This window comes from Pinus tabuliformis, chromosome 3_1, assembly GCF_031772625.1.
Source record: "Pinus tabuliformis cultivar Carrire ecotype Pingquan chromosome 3_1, CPIR1, whole genome shotgun sequence".
Lineage (NCBI taxonomy): Eukaryota > Viridiplantae > Streptophyta > Pinopsida > Pinales > Pinaceae > Pinus > Pinus tabuliformis.
In genome coordinates, this window is record NC_142301.1 from 589,666,225 (window position 1) to 589,676,095 (window position 9,871).

Here is a 9,871-nt window from a genome sequence, read left to right on the forward strand (position 1 = left end):
GGCTTCAAAATTTTTCTTGCATGTAATGTTGTTTTGATTCATTCAGTTTGGATGTGTGATTGTATGTTTGAATCTTTGTCAACTTTATGGTCTTTAAGATTTATGCATTGCTACATTTTTAATGCTGTAAAGTAAGAAACTGAGGCAGGAGCTGCTGAGGAATGTGGCAGTATCTTGTAGTTTCTCAAGCTGATATTCTCATGTTCGTGTAAAAGGTATATTAACTCTGCTGATATTCAAGCATGGGGTAAGTAGCCGTGATCTGCTTACTCTTTTTATGATTGTCTGTGTCGTCCCTTTTGTTGTGTTGTTGAGCTGGAAAGTTATCAGTACTTACCCTAAATATTACAACATTTGGATGTTTGCAGTTTGCCAGTATCCCAAGATGAATATTGTGATGGAGAAGGCAACTTCCTGCTTCTGATTCCCATGTATTGTTCGTGTTGGAAAGATCTAGGCAATGATTGTTGTATTGTTCATATTTTTCATTCAGCTTGATCTCGAATGTACAATTGTATCAAATGTCTTTTATGGTGAGAGGGAGCGTTATAGTCATGTTGCCAAGTATGGGCTGGTTCATAGGGTTGAGTGGGGGAATTGGGTGTTTTCTTGCCTGAGTCATGGGTCAGTTAGCACTATTTATATCAAATGTGGCCTGAATGCTGTTTGAAACTGGAGATACTGATGACCTCAATGATGTGAAAAATTGGAGATACCGTATGGCCTCAATGGTGTTTGTAATCAAAATCTGGATTGAACACAATGTCTGTATAGACTGTAGTTCAAGTTTTGTATAGACCTTTTGAAAAGTTTTCGAGGCAAGAAATCTGTTGTATTAATATTGTCTGATTTGTAATAGAGAAACTGCTATGAGGTGCTTTGGACTACTTGGGAATGAATTTTTGTCTCAGATGTCGATAGTCTGTACTGTGGTAGACAATAAGATGATTTCTTTTCTCAGGGATTGCAATTGCTTTCTGGAAGATGGGGTATACCTGTTCATGGTACTTCTTTCGACATCAAGTTGATAAACCTTCCCTTAGAATTGAGTTTTGTTTGGTTCTTGTTCATTGGGTGATGATAAAAAATGTAATATTCATTTGTATTTGTTGATTTTATACTCATGGAACTTGTTTCTTATTGTACTTAGTTCTTTTGATGCAAGAAAGAACAACAGACTAGTTTGAGCTTGAGGTACTTGAAGCGGCAACAACTCATGAGTTATCAGTTCTGTTTTAGTGTTCTGATTTAATTCTCTTCTATAGTATGTGTTCTAGTTCTCAAGTGTAATATGAGTAAATTTAGAATGTACTTCCGTTTGACAATACTTGTAAGCACTTTGAAGTAGTGGAATTTCATCAACACTACAGTGTTAGAGAAATCTGAGAGATTGCCTTTGGTCGTTTTTCCATAATGTATCTGATTTCACGACTGTTGTACCTACATGGTACTTGTAATGCACAGCAAACCAGGAAATAGTTTATTGTATTGCCGCACTATTAGAAAATATAATTTTTGAAGTTACAGGCAGTATTGCTGCTTGAAAGCTGGGATTGATCCTGTCAGGTTTTGGGCCTATAAACTGTTCTGCACCTTCGTTAGTGCTTTACACCACCAGTTTTCAAGTTGTCTGCAATGTTTGCTGACAAGTGTGCAAATTGCTCCCAGAAATGGCTATTCAATGTCACTGTCTTCCTCAGAAATTCTTATCTGCAAATGCAGATATGATGTGCCATTGTTATGCATTTCTGGAGCTTTCATTCGGGCAACAATGATTGCAGTGCTTTATTATTTTGATCACAGCGTTGCATCCCAACTTGCCCAACAAAATGAGTTCAACTTAAGAAAACCTTCTTCATACCATTATGACTTCTCTTAGGATTTTTGGTATGCAAATTACCTCAGTAAATATATATTATTTAGAACTATGTTGTAATTTTTGTCAGGGTTCATGTTTAGGTTCAACTGTCACTGGCTACCCTATTCTGGAAGAGCTTTTGCTCTCCTGAAGACATCTTGATCTAACTCTTCATTCTTTGTTTTCACCTCCATAAAAAATCTCTAGTGGATTCATAAATTTTCCTTTTATTGTGACAGACTATTTTATGTGGTATTGTTGGCATACCTCCTTCAAATGGTGTTATTCCTGAATCTCCAATGCACATGAAAAGCTTAGCTACCCTCAAACATCAGGTACCAATATATTGGAATTATCAATTGCAGCTTCTTAGGGAAAAGACACAATTCAGACATTTTATAGACGAGTAACTTACAAGTACTTTTGTTACAGTTGGTGCTTAGCAAGTTAGTGACAACAATCCGGAAAAGTATGCAGAAAAATTCAACCTTAGGGAAATTATACGGAAACATGCAAGAAGCCTATGAGAAAATGCAGACCCCAATGGTTTATCAGCCTCCACCTGCCTTGGTAATGGTCTTATTTTTGAATTTGGGTGTTTCATTTTATCTAATTTTCCTCTCCCTTTATTTATTTGTCTTGTCATGTCCCAACCATTTATGCAGGCACTTAAGGAATTGAAAGAGGCCACAATTCAGTTGGCCGCAAGTACTGGGAATATGGATGCCCCAGTTGATGAATGAATTTTTAATGTTGACAAGGACGTGGAAGACCTGCTTCCTGTTGAGGTGAAAGAACAACAATTGAGTAATTTGTTGCAATCTCTTATGGTGGTTGGTTGCCTTGCAGTAATGCCCATCATTAGAAAGATCCCAACTTCTGTGCTTTGGGGTTACTTTGCCTTCATGGCCATAGAGAGTTTGCCAGGAGATCAATTTTGGGAAAGGCTATTGTTTCTTTTCACTGCTCCAAGCCGTAGATACAAGTATGAACTTTATTCAAACTATAATGTGATTGAATTTAATGCTTGTAATATAGTTTTCAAAGCTGATCAATGTTGAACTGATGGTTACAGAGAACTTTAGGAGTATCATGCTACATTTCTTGAAACGGTGCCTTTCAAGACAATTGCCACTTTCACCATTTTCCAGACATGTTATTTGCTGGCATGTTTTGGTATCACATGGGTGCCTATAGATGGTGTTCTCTTCCCACTACTAATCATGTTGTAACTTGTTAGTCCCAGCAAGGCAGTATATCCTTCCCAAGTTTTTCAAAGGAGCACATCTTCAAGAATTGGATGCAGCAGAGTATGAAGAAGCCCCTGGAATGCCATGCAATATAACAGTGAGTGCAAGACACATATCAATTTTTTTTTAAAAATATTACTCAATTCTATTTCATAAGCCCTGCAGCATGAACAATAATAAATTGAACTGTAACATATATTGATTGCAGGAAGCTGGAATTCAGGGGTTCGGACTAGGAAGCATGGGAACAGGTGCAAATGATGGCGAAGTTTTGGATGAGATGATTACATGAAGTCGCGGTGAGGTCAAACACACATATAGTCCACGGATAACTAGCTCGAGTGATTGCACACCAATTCATGGATCTGAGTCTGCATTAAGTCCCCAAGTTGCAGAAGCTAAACAAATATATAGCCCCCGTATAAGTGAGATCAGACAGACACATAGCCCTCACAGAGGGGAAAAGCATTCGGGCATTCCCTTGGTTAGTCAAGGAAAAAATATGAGTCCAAGTGCATTTGGTTTGAGGCCACATAAACCAACTTCCAATTAGGTGTTTGGAGTCTAAATCCTCGGCTAGTAATCTTTCCCTTGAGTGAGAATATCTTATGTTTAATAGTACATATTTTGTTGGCTTATCATTATTTAATCATTGTGCCATAAATCACTCAGTTTTATTTGGTGTGTCTTCACAAAGAACCTCTGTCCATCTCAGAGGACAGGGTAGACCATATAGTGCGTGTAAAAAAATGTAATGGAAGTCAAGCTTGAAGTATTTCTGTTTTCTTGAAGCATGAAATCTATTATGTCAGTCTTGTGGTTTTGTAGACCCCGGGCATGCCAAATAAGCATGGTGGTATTAAAGGGTCCTGTGAGTGGTTTGAGCTTCATAGAAAGTCATCCTTATTCTACCAGTTGGATCATAACCACAAAGTTTGCAGCCTTTAATGTTTCATTGAAATAAAAAATGTGGAAATTAAACTTGACAAATGAAAAGGAAATGGTAAGGCTTACAATATTAGAACTTCTGTAAATGTTTAGCCATTACCTTTAAAAACTAACCAAGGGAAATGTCAAATGATCAAGGATATGTTGAGATGGAAATATCTATTTTTCACGACAGTAAAACATTTAGATAATGGAAATAAAGAATATGTGCATTCAAGTTAAATCAAATTTATCTTGAATGGTTGGGAAGATTTGTTATTATCTTTAATAATTTAAGTCTCGTAAACCAAATTCAGAAGGAATAATTTAAGTCTTGTAAGGCAACAAACTTGAAGAAAAACAAAGAATATGAAGCCATATACAAGGAATATGAAGCCTGCGTGTTATGTTAATTTATGAGCAGTTTTATGCTCTGCAGTATAATCTGTGAGAAAATTGGCTACAATATTCAACAGACAGGACATTATGAGTTTCTCAATTTGTGCTATTATATGCTATGGATTTTCTAACCGATATCTTGAAAACGCGGTCTGCACTTGCCATCTATGCCTGAGTTCTGCAGCGGTTTGTTACTTTCAAGCCATGCCTAATGTCATATTGTTTGTTGCAACTTTAATGTAGACAGCTAACCAGGAAGGCATCGGGTCATTGATAGAGGATGCTTAGGCATGATTCCAGGTTTTTGAAAATAATTGTGATTTCCATCACTAGTCATAGCACTTGATAGAAAGTTGGGATATTCATGAGTGTGAATTTATGTTTGTTTGTTTACATACTTTCTTATGAATTAACTAATGCTCAGTAGCAGTAGACATTGGACAAGTATATTTGTATACTTCTGTTTTAAACTGAAACAAATCCAGGGCTAAAAGGAATGGATTGATTGCACTAGTCATCCTTCTATAACTTTTCAACATAGGCTGGAGTAAATAGATTGTAATTTGGGTAATTTTTCTAACTGCAAACAGGAACATACTTGTTTATTGGCAGGGAAGCTATGATGGCCATTATATCAGGCCAGGTGATCGCACTCCCTTGATCGTGAGTACGATTGTGATCAAGATGGAAGACTTCATAGTCTAGATTGATTGTTTAGCAGTGATAGTTAGTGGGCTCATTCACAAAAGCTTCTATTTCACTAATCCTTTTTATAGAGTTGTCAGATTCAATTTCCAAAGGTTTTAAGTACACTATAGAGTTGAGTTCTGAGAGAGTTGTGATTCACAGTGTTAAGTATAGCAGCTATGACACTTGAATGAAGACAAGCATAATAGAGGTATCAGACTCTGTTATAATCTTACCTACATATTATAAGGGACTTGGTTGGTTTTTTTATAATTTTATAGACAAGTTCCATGTCGTGGAAATGTGAAAAAAAATAGTGATATTGCCACCATGTGGTTCTTATCATATATGGTTTTATGCTTCTTCTAAAAATTCTCTAAGAGTTCACAATGCTAAAATTCACTAGGACTTTACAAAGTTTTATTATTTAGTGAAAGACTTGCCAAGTTCTTACAAGATTTTATAATTGAGTAAAATATTCACCATGCCTGGTGAGAGATTCGCCAGAAAATTATATATACATATTATATTATTGATAAAATCGCCTTCCATTTTTCCTATATACCATGGAGATTCGCCCAATTATTATATTTATAAATTTGAGGGGGGGTTCTTAAAATTTTCCCTGGAAGCTGATTCCTCTTCCTTTGAAGCCAGTTGTAATCAATGCGCCTTTCCAGCAGTGGGGGATTGATTTCATAGGATAAATCCATCCTACATCATCAGCACAGCATATATGGATTTTGACAGCTACCGGTTACTTCACCAAATGGATCAAAGCCATTCCAACAAGGCAAGCTATGGACACAATAATTATTAATTCTTTTGTGTCCAATATCTTGTCTCGTTTTGGTTGCCCTCACAAGATTATTACAGATAATGCAGCGTGCAAATCGAAGAAAATGGTTGAGTTTTGCAACAAATACAACATCACATTGGGTCATTCCATGGCATACTATCTGCAGGAAAATGGACTAGTTGAGTCTTGAAATAAATCGGCTTGGTAAACATTATTAAGAAGATGTTGGAGGCAAACAAAAAGAATTGGCATCAAAATCTTTTCAATGCTTTGTGGGCCGACAGAGTGAGCAGTAAGACATCAATAGGTATGTCGCCTTTTGAATTAGTTTATGGTATTGATACAATGTTTCCTACATCCCAAATAGTTCCGGTCATGAGATTGTTGCAAGAAGTCGACAGTGAAGAAGATTATATTCAGCGTCAGATCAATCAAATGATTCACCTTCAACAAACAAGGGAAGAGGTTTCTCAAAATACTTTCCGGCTGCAAGAGAAGATAAAGAAAATTTATAACCGCAAAACCAAGGAAGAAAAGTTTCAGCTGGAAGATGTAGTGCTGCGGTGGGATGCATGAAATGAAGAAAAAGGGAAACATGGTAAGTTTGAAAATTTGTGGAAAGGACCTTATAGACTCTCAGCCTATAGAGGACAAAATTCATTTTTATTGAAGGAAATGGATGGTCAAGAATGATCAAGAGGACCAGTGAATGGTAGGCTCCTGAAACACTATTATTTATTTATTCGTTGTATATACTAGTTTTCTTTACTTTGCAAGATATGAAGTACAATGTCGTTTGAGCTTGGGGGCCCGAAGTGAAGGATATAAAGCTTAAATAATTTGTGATATTTTTGGTTGGTTTTTGAGTCAGTCTAGAGTCAATTTTGAGCCAATTTTTAGTGTGTATTGAGTCATTTTTTCAAAAATTTCAAAATGTTTTTAGTCTTTCATTTGTTTGACCGTATTTGCCCAATCAGCTAGGCACTTGTTCTAGAGTGTTCTTGACACCTCCAAGGAGCTGCCATCGCCAATAAGGCCAATGTTAGTGTAAGTATATGCATACTTCCATGAGGGATCAAATCTTCTCTTTGCATTTTCATTTTAGGTGTCTCATACTGAATTTTTGATCATTTCACTAGGTCTTTCCAAAATGGTCCACTGATGGTTGTCTTCTTCTCTGAAAATCAAATTTTCCCTCATGAGGTACATTTGCTGACCCATCTCCATGTTGCATTCAGTTATGGTTTCAGTTATGTTATTTTTAGAGTCAATGCAGTGATGTTTCCATTAGGTCTTAGGGTTCATTTCCAAGGTCAAAAGCGAAGTTTCAGTGTAAATAAAGGGCAACAAAGGTATGAGAAAGACCAATAAACAAAGAGTGATTGGGAGTAATCCGAGGTTATTGTACAAAGACCTTATTTCACTAATGTAATTTTCATCTCAAAAACATGTTTTTGACATGAAAACAGAGTATTTTAGTTGATTTATATTTTTTTTGATGTAATTTAAGTCATTTCATGTAATAAGTGTTCCCATATGCTGCCCAGGCATTTCTCCTTGCTGCAAGAAATGAGCCATTGAAGAAATCAATTCAATCAAAGCATCATCCACTTGAAAAGAGACCAAGAAATAAAAGCATTAAACTGAGTTCTGAAGACAAAGTAAAAGTTGCAAAAAACATTATAAAGTGGGTTTTTTCTAAGGAAAAATAAAAATCATCCTCTATATAAGATTTTAAAATCATTTTTCACACTTCATCATACTCATTTGACAAAGAGAGAGAAGGGAGTTGAAGGAGTGAAGGGAGTTGAAGCGAATTGGTGGCTAAGAAAACTGTGGGCTTTGTGCATTGAGAAAGGAGCACTGCGCACAGGGCAAAATTGTGGAGGCACTGTAAATAGAGCAGGGAGTGTTGCGCATACAACCAAAGTGCTGCACATAGAGCCTGTGTGCCAGTGTATTTTTACATGGCATTGCGCACACAAAAGAGCGTTTCACACCTATACAAGGCATTGCGCATAGGGCCAACAAACACCAAGACTACCCTAACAACCATATAAATCGCTCTTTTGCTACCTAGAGCCTCTAAGCAAGTAAGTACACTCTTTAAACCATCCTCCCAACACTCATTTCACAATTTTGAAGTTTGTTTGCTATTTAAATTTTCAAACCCTAGGTTGTCTAAAAACCCTCCCTGCTTACCATATCCATTATTCCCACATACTGCTTACCACATCCCTCATTCCCATATCCTGTTGTCATATCCCTAAATATCACCCCTATTCCCTATTTACTACGGTCAAATACACCTATCCCCTATACACTAATCCCCCAAACAAAATCCCTAAACCCCTACTTACTAAACAGTTCCTACTAAAAAAATACCCTCCTTCTCTCTCTCACATCATACATATCTCATCTTACATCACACAAATTCCTCTCCCCTTCCCCTATCCCTATTCACCATAATTCACTTCTTGATTACCTTCTCTATGGTTTCTAAAGCCTCAAATTAAAAAAAAAAAATGGATAAAGGGGATAAAGATTATGAGGAGGAGGAAAACAGTGGCAGTGAAAGCATGGGAGATGAACCTCATCACCAAAGAAAACCACATAAGGAAGGCAAAATTATCAGAGAGGAACCATCAAACATCAGAGAGTTACAAGCTTCTCATAAGACTATCTCTTGTTTCAGGCCTCTAGGGTGTTATGAGTTTTGTGAGCAGGTACAAAGAGTTCAACATCATCTTGATTTGAACAGGATTTTTGTAGCCAATCTCCATGATAACAAGATAACTCTTGCCGAGGTGAAATTTACAGTTTTCTCCTCCATCATTGTTGATGCTACAAAGATTCTGAATGTGGGGGAAAAATGGTATAAAGCACAAGATTTGGATGAGCACTACTATGAGCCATACATCAAATCCAGGTACAGGAATGAAAAGAAGAGGACCTTTCCTTTCAGGTTCCTTCACGACAAGTATGCCCCTATGATGAAGATCATTATGAAGTATTTTACATGTGAGGGCAGATTTTCCAGATTGTACACCTATCATATTAGGTTTCTTATACACTTCATAAGAGTGAAAATGATGAACATCCCGTACTTCTTATTCAGGAACATTGAGAAGATGGCTTACATTGTACAGAAAAATCCATACCCCCAACAAATGAATAGTATTTATCACTATTCCTTGATTAAGATGATTGTGCTACATTATCTCAATCACCTCAACATCTCCTGGGATACATTTATTGCCAATGACATTTTCAATGGTCCTCAGATTCCTCCACCAGTGCCTCAAGAAGTAGAAAGGCCTTCCAACAGTGCCAAAGTAAAGAAAAGTAAGAAGGCTAAAGAGACTAAAGTTGTTGAGAGGCCAGAAACCTACAAAACATATCAGAGAGGGGCTAGAAAGTTGTTTGTAGCGATTAGGCAAGTGTTTACTCCACCTGATGTGAAAGGGGCCTTGCCTTCTTCATCAACTCATAGGAAAATGTTTGCTCCATAAGCTGTGGAAGGGACCTTTCCTTCTTCATCAACACAACAGGTATGACAGGTGAAACAGGTGCGTAAATGGAAAGAAAAGATGCTGGAGGAAAGACTCAATGATGAGGAGGAAAGGGAATTTGATTTGATGGAACATGATGGACTAGAACAACCACACATTCATCATGGCATTGAGATAGTCAACTTGGAGGCTTAAAATGAGGCAACAAATGAAAATATAACCATAAGGGAAAAAGATGCACAGATCCAAGCACTGATGGACAACTTGGCGAGAGCTAAGTATGTCATTTCATACCTTGAGGAGAAGAACAAGCAGCTAAGTGACAAACAAGTCCTCATGGAACTGAAACTTCTCAAAGTAAAGAGGCAAGGTGACAAAGGCAAATTAGAAATGCAAGAGGAAGAAACCCCAACCACCTTGACTACAAAACAAAGGCTTG